Here is an 8,022-nt window from a genome sequence, read left to right as displayed (position 1 = left end):
GCATATAGTAAGTGTTGAGGAGCAGTATGGCTTATTGGAAAGAGCACAAGCTTGGGAGTCAGAGATCATGGGTTCTAATCCCTGGTCCACCACTTGTCAGCTTTGTGACTTTGGGCCAGTCACTTCACATCTCTGTGCCTCAGTTCCCTCATCTGGAAAATAGAGATTAAGACTGTGAGCCCCACATGGGACAACCTGATTACCTTGTATCTACCCCAGTGCTTAGAACGGTGCTTGGCACATAGCAAGCACTTAACAAATACCATTATTATTATTATTAACAATAATAACAGTAAGTATGATTGATCGACTGATTGATGGGTACCCTTGTGAGGTTCAGAGCAAGACGTTGTTAGGAAATGAACGCTCAGTAGGGAGGAAGCAGAAGGTGAAAGAGTCTGTTCCACCGATCCTGCTGAGAGGAGAGGAGTGGGGCTCAGATTTCTTCTTTTCTCTCTCTCACGTTTGCTCAATAAGAGGTCGTCAGAGATGGAATCTGGAAACTTCTTGAAGCAACGAGGCCTAGTGGAAAGAGCACAGACCTGGCAGTCAGAGGAGCTGGGTGCTAATTCCGGCTCTACCATGTGTCCGCTGTGTGACCTTGGGCAAGTCACTTCACTTCCTCTGGGCCTCAGTTACCTCATCTGTAAAATGGGAATTAAATCCTACTCCCGCCGCTATCTAGAGTGTGAACCCCATGGGGCACAGGGCCTATGTCTGACCACTCATTCAATTGTATTTATTGATCGCTTACTGTGTTCACAGCACTGTAGCCCACTGTTGGGTAGGGACTGTCTCTATATGTTGCCAATTTGTACTTCCCAAGCGCTTAGTACAGTGCTCTGCACATAGTAAGCGCTCAATAAATACGATTGATGATGATGATTTACTAAGCGCTTGGGAAGTACAAGTTGGCAGCATATAGAGACGGTCCCTACCCAACAACGGGCTCACAGTCAACCCCGGCGCCGTGGTCTCACTTTTATCTTCTAGAGTGGCTGGCAAGTAGGAAGTGATTGGAAAACTGTGGACGTACAATGCCTTTGTGGCTTTCTTTCGACTGAAAGTTCCCGGAATCCCTTGTAGCATTTTATTTTCAAGTCAAATGCCCTCCTTTTTTTCCCAGAGGATGTGTGGGAGTGGAAGGAATCTCCCAGGGGGGAAATATTGCTCCATACGCATCACAGGTTTGAGAGTTGGAGCTGAGGCGCGGGGGTGAAATTTCAGAGACAGTTTCGTTGGGCTTTGGCAGGGTTTCGCAAAAGCAGCAATTAGGAGGCACTGACTAAAGACTAGTTCTCTCCGGGCCTTCATCAACGTCGCTGCACCGGTATCTCTGGCAATCTTCTCTGCCATTCGGCCCGCTAATCAGTTTATTTCCTGGTTTCGTTCTTCAGACTATTTTTACCCTCCTCCCACAGAAAATCGCCCTTTTTTCTTCTCCTTTTTAGTAATTAATAATAATAATAGTTGTGGTATTTGTTAAGCGCTTACTACGTCCCAGGTCCTATACTAAGCACCATCTTAGGGTCGCATCTGGAGAGTTTTCAGGACTCTACCAGTCTTGACTACGGGAGGGAGAGTCAAACAGAGGCCTTCCCATTCCATTCCTAGCTTGGGCAGTGGCTAGTGAGTGGAAGGCAATCTGCACCTGTATATATGTATATATGTTTGTACATATTTATTACTCTATTTATTTATTTTACTTGTACATATCTATTCTGTTTATTTTATTTTGTTAATATGTTTGGTTTTGTTCTCTGCCTCCCCCTTCTAGACTGTGAACCCACTGTTGGGTAGGGACTGTCTCTATATGTTGCCAACTTGTACTTCCCAAGCACTTAGTACAGTGCTCTGCACACAGTAAGCGCTCAATAAATACGATTGATTGATTGCTACAAGTCAAAACTCACCTGTGCTGGGCAGCAGCGGCCTGGGAGAGAGTCGAGGGCGGAGACTCGAGTTTACTGCACCGAAGGAGGCAATGGTAAACCACTTTTGGATTATTACCAAGAAAACTCTATGGATCCACTACCAGAAAAATTTCAGATGGAGGTGGGTTATTCTAGGAGTGCTGCATCCATGCTGTCGCTATGGGTCAGAGATAACTCGACAGCTAAAACAAGACAAGATTGTACTAAGCACTGGCATGGATACAAAGTAATCTGGGTTGGGGACACACTCCCTGCCCAATGTGGAGCTCACAGTCTCAATCCTCATTTTATAGATGAGTTAAATGAGGCACAGAGAAGTAAAGTGACTTGACAAAGGTCACAGAGCAGACAAGTGGAGGAACAGGGATTAGAACCCATGACCTTCTGACTATCAGGCCTGTGATCCATCCACTAGGCCACGCTGCTTTTCTTTCAGGGTGGTTGTTGTTGTTTCAGGGGTGGTTTAAAGCAGAGTCAGGGGAGGGTCTGGCCTTGGGAGAATGCAGAACAGAAAGCAGAAAGTAGAGCAGGCAGAAGACCCTGATGACAATAATAACGATGATAATAATCATGATAGTATTTGTTAAACACTTACTTTGGTCAGGCACTGTACTAAGCACTGGGGCAGATACAAGATAATCTGGTTGGACACAGTTCCTGTCCCACATAACAATAATAATGATGACATTTATTAAGCGCTTACTATGTGCAAAGCACTGTTCTAAGCACTGGAGAGGTTAAAAGGTGATAAGTTTGTCCCACAGGAGGCTCACGGTCTTAATCCCCATTTTCCAGATGAGGTAACTGAGGCCCAGAGAAGTGAAGTGACTTGTCCAAAATCACACAGCTGACAATTGGCGGAGCCGGGATTTAAACCCATATTCTCTGACTCCAAAGCCCGGGCTTTTTCCACTGAGCCACGCTGCTTCTCACATGGGATTTATACTCTAAATCCCCATTTTACAGATGAGGTAACAGAGGCCCAGAGAAGTGAAGTGATTTGCGCATGGTCACACAGCAGACATGTGACTAGACTGTGAGCCCGCTGTTGGGTAGGGACCGTCTCTATATGTTGCCAACTTGTACTTCCCAAGCGCTTAGTACAGTGCTCTGCACACAGTAAGTGCTCAATAAATACGATTGAATAAATGAATGAATGTGGCAGAGCTGGGGTTAGAATCCGCGTCCTTCCGACTCCCAGGGCTGGCCTTTATCCGCTAAGCCACGCTTCTTCTTTTGGGCAAGAAATGCGGTGTTGCGCTTCTTTTGTGCTTCTAAGTGTTTAGTATAGTACATTGCATTCGATAGAGCGCTCAATACATAGCATTATTTCCACCATCCCGCGGCCACATAGCCATTCGTTCTCATTGGCCACTTCAAGAGACAAATACGGCTTGTGGAATTAAATCCAATTTGTATTTTAATTCTCCTGGGGAAACCCCCTGGCTTCAAGACCAAAATACAATGCCAAAGTCTATGAATTAATTTGAACTGCAAAAGCCGAGAAGGTTTCATACTTTTGTCTTGGCTCCATTCTTCGATTTTTGTTTTCTTTCTCACTCTGGGAGCAGAGAAAGCAGCCAGACTTAAAGAATTGTGCGAGCCAGGCTAATTTATTGAAACTATATTCTGGCTCCGATCCAACATAAAGCAGAATCTATTTGACAAGGAACTCCAAAAATAAGGGACTGAAAATTGGGTTGTGTGGTAAACAAATGAGAATAATAAAAGCATCCCCCAATGGATTTTGGAATAATCCTTCATTATTGAGGGATAGAACCCATCCTTCTCTGAACTACGTGCTTGTCGGCATCCTGCCATTGAGATGTACATGCCCTGAAGAAGTCTGAACTAAATGGGAAGACGATTCTGCTTTCTTGGGGTGGTGCAATAGGAGGTTTGTGATTGCCTCGTGGCAACCTTCAAAGATTTTCAGTAAGTGTATTGGAATAAGACCCTCTCAACTAGAGTGTAAACTCACTGTGGCAGGGAATGTGTCCTTTTTTCCTTATATTCTTCTCTCCCAAGCGCTTAGTACAGTGCTCTGCACCCAGTAAGCACTCAATAAATAAGATTGAATGAATCCTCTGAGCCGAGGTTGGGTGACAAGCTCACCAAGGGCAGGGATAGAACTTTCTATCCCTATTATTCTCTTCCCACAGTGTTCTGTCACCAGTAGGTGTACAGGTAATGCTATTAATTGATTGACTGATTGACTGATTTTCAATTATTACTGAGTATTTACTGTGCACAAAGCACTGTAATAAGCACTGGGGAGAGTCCACTAGAACAATAAACAGACATAATACCCTATGAGAAGCAGTGTGGCGCAGTGGAAAGAGCCCGGGCTTTGGAGTCAGAGGTCATGGGTTCAAACCCTCGGCTCCGCCGATTGTCAGCTGTGTGACTTTGGGCAAGTCACTTCACTTCTTTGTGCCTCAGTTACCTCATCTGTAAAATGGGGAGTAAGACTGTGAGCCCACCGGGGCATAACCTGATCACCTTGTAACCTCCCGAGCTCTTAGAACAGTGCTTTGCACATAGTAAGCACTTAAGAAATACCATTATTATTATTATTACTCACTGTACCTCCATCTTGTCTATCTCGCCACCGACCACTCTCCCACATCCTGCCTCCAGCCTGAAATGCCTTCCCTCTTAATATCCAACAGAAAATTACTCTCCCCTGCTTCAAAACCTTATTGAAGGCACATCTCCTCCAGAATGCCTTCCCTGACTAAACCCTCATTCCCTCTTCACCCACTCCCTTCTGTGTCACCCCAATTTTTTCCCTTTATTCATCCCCAGCCCCACACCACTTCTGTATATATCTGTAATTTTATTTATTTACATTAATGTCCGTCTCCTCCTCTAGGCTGTGAACCAGTTCTGGTCAGGGAATTTGTCTGTTATATGGTTATATTGTAGTCTCCCAAACGCTTAGTATAGTGCTCTGCACACAGTAACTGCTCAATAGATGTGATTGACTCAACCTTAGATTACAAGCCCCACTTGGGATAGGAATCTTGTCTGATCTGATGATCTCATTTCTACTTGATTGCTTAATACAGTGCTAGGCACCTTGTAAATGATTAATAAATACCATCATCATAATCATTATTCTCCATCACTCCCCCCCCACCACAAATGAAAGCATCAATAGAGAAGTGCATTAATGACATGTGAAGCATCGTGAAAGTTAATACCATTTAAAAAAAATATGAAATGCTTATTTACCCGGAACTAATTAGGCAGAGCAGCAATTCTCCTTTTTAAAAGTCCAATATGCCAATTCCTGAAAGGGCATTTCTTTCAGATTATTTTGAATGATCTCTTAATTGTTGTAGGGAAGAGATAGCTTTCTCACAGATATCAATCAGCCAATCAATCAGTAGTATTTATTGAGCACTCCTCCAGACTTTATGTGTCTGTTGAGTATAGTTATTATTTATAATAATATATTTGTTAAAGGGAATGGGTCTACAAACTCTGTTTATTGTACAAGCACTTAGTGCAGTGCTCTGCATACAGTACGTTCCCTAGAGGCCCGCCCGCCCACCCTCCCGCCATCTCAGCGCCCCCACGGACGCCCCCCCTGCTTCCACCCCCCCACTTAGGAGGCCTTCCGTAAAGTGCCCTTCATCCCCCCCCCCCCCCCCTTCCCGGTCGGGTCCTGACTGACTCTCCCCCCGCCCGCCCCCAGGTAAAAAGCCCTTGTTAGCACCTTGTTAGCACCATGTTAGCACCATGTTACATGTTACATTAACGACAACCTCATTCACACCTCCTCAACCCTCCCATGCTAGTTGACTGTTCGCTCCCCTCCCCAGGTATCTCTGCTCCCTGACCCCCCTTAACTGGCCCACCCTACTCCAGCTCTTAATAGTTTGTATCTGCTCTCTGTGGCATCATTGTCTGCCAATTCTATTATTGCCATAGCATATTGATTGCTCAACTACACCCTGTGATGCCATCGCCTACTTTTATCATTGCTACTGTTTTATTGCTTCTGCATCTAAATTGTTAACCCCCCGCGGTACTGTCACTCGCCCTGCTGACCTCACCATGAACTTTCAGTTCCCTTGCTCCCAACTGCCATTCCCATTCCTCACCTTCCCCTTCCCCTCTCCCACCCAGCTGTTTCCCTCCCTCTCACCCACCAAGACCGCTCCCCCTCAACCCCTACCAAGGATTCCTCTGTACCAGCGCAGGTCCTCCCCTTCTCCCTCCCGGCCCCCCTCCTCCCCTTCTCCCCGTCCCCACCCCATCCCAGTTCTCCTTTCCCGTCGCCACCCCCCCTTCCCACTCTCCCCGCCCAGGCCCCCGCCAACTCATCCCAATCCAAACCCTCCCCACCCCTCGCACCCTTCCCCCTCCCTCCCCACCCTCGACAGCTGATGCCAAGTGTGGCCTCTGGAACCCCCTCTCCGTTTTAAGTAAGATCCCTTTCATCCTGGACCTTTTCCTTTCCAGTTCTCTACTCCTCCTCGCCCTAACTGAAACATGGCTGTCGCCGGACGACACGGTCTCTTCTGCTGCTCTCTGCAGTGCAGGCCTCTTCTTCTCCCACTCCCCCAGACTCACCGGAAAAGGAGGAGGTGTCGGTTTCCTTCTCGCCCCCCAATGTCGCTTTCGCACTATCCCTCCTCCCCCTTCCCTTTCCTTCCCTTCCTTTGAAGCCCACATTATTCGCCTCTACCACCCCCTCCAGATTCTTGTAGCCGTCATCTACCACCCTCCGGGCCCCACTTCCAACTTCTTTAACGACTTTGACCCCTTCCTCACATTCCTTCTCTCCTTCTCCATGCCCACTCTGATCCTCGGAGACTTCAATATCCACATGGATATCCCTAACGACTCCTCTGCCGCCCGCCTTCTATCTCTCCTTGACGCTGCCAACCTCTTCCTCCACCCCACCTCGCCCACTCACCAACTTGGTCATACTCTCGACCTCATCATCTCCTACCGCTGCACTGTGTCCACCCTCACCAACTCTGTAATCCCTCTCTCTGATCATAATCTTCTCACCTGTCTCCTCACTCACACTCCTTTCCCCTGTAAATCCGTATTACTCCCTCACAGAGATCTCCGCTCTCTGGACCCCACCCATCTTTCGGAGCGCCTCACACCCCACCTCGCCGCCCTCTCCTCTCTACCCAGTCTTGATGATCAGATTACTGCTCTCAACTCTACCCTTTCCACGCAGCTAGACTCGCTCGCTCCCCTTTCCCTTCGCCGCTCTCGCACCACTAACCCACAGCCCTGGATCACTGCCACTGTCCGCCTCCTTCGCTCTTATGCTCGAGCTGCCGAACGCTGCTGGCGAAAGTCTAAACACCATGCCAACCTCGTTCACTTCAAGTTTATCCTTTCCTGCCTTAACTCAGCCCTCTCTTCTGCCAGACAAAACTATTTCTCCTCCCTTATTGACACCCATGCCCATCACCCCCGCCAGCTCTTCTGTACATTCAACTCCCTTCTCAGGCCCCCGGTTCCTCCCCCTCCTCCTTCCCTCACCCCCAACGATCTGGCCTCCTACTTCATTAACAAAATTAAATCCATCAGGTCCGACCTCCCCAAAGTCTCTTCCCCCCTTTCTCCAACCCCCCGGCTCTCAACACTCTCTGCTACTCTCCCATCCTTCCCAGCGGTATCCTCAGAGGAACTCTCCTCCCTCCTCTCAAATGCTACTCCAGCCACCTGTGCCTCTGACCCCATTCCCTCTCATCTTATGAAATCTCTCGCTCCATCCCTTCTCCCCTCCTTAACTTCCATCTTCAACCGCTCACTCTCCACTGGTTCCTTCCCCTCTGCCTTCAAACATGCCCATGTCTCTCCCATCCTAAAAAAACCCTCTCTTGACCCCACCTCACCTTCTAGTTATCGCCCCATCTCCCTCCTACCATTCCTTTCCAAACTCCTTGAACGAGTTGTCTACACGCGCTGCCTAGAATTCCTCAACAACAACTCTCTCCTCGACCCCCTCCAGTCTGGCTTCCGTCCCCTTCATTCCACGGAAACTGCGCTCTCAAAGGTCACCAATGACCTCCTGCTTGCCAAATCCAACGGCTCCTACTCTGTCCTAATC

The 8,022-nt window shown here is 47.8% G+C and overlaps 1 non-coding gene across 1 annotated transcript; it reads left to right on the top strand.

Moving 5' to 3' along the window:
• The first annotated feature begins 1,518 nt into the window (after positions 1-1,518).
• Positions 1,519-1,656, top strand: LOC119932654. The gene has a single exon (XR_005452398.1). It is a non-coding gene; the product is annotated as a small nucleolar RNA SNORA7 (small nucleolar RNA).
• Positions 1,657-8,022: the final 6,366 nt, after the last annotated feature.

Source organism: Tachyglossus aculeatus, chromosome 9 (genome assembly GCF_015852505.1).
Source record: "Tachyglossus aculeatus isolate mTacAcu1 chromosome 9, mTacAcu1.pri, whole genome shotgun sequence".
Taxonomy (NCBI): Eukaryota; Metazoa; Chordata; class Mammalia; order Monotremata; family Tachyglossidae; genus Tachyglossus; species Tachyglossus aculeatus.
Note: the sequence above shows the minus strand (reverse complement) of the source record. Positions and strands in the feature narration are given on the sequence as shown.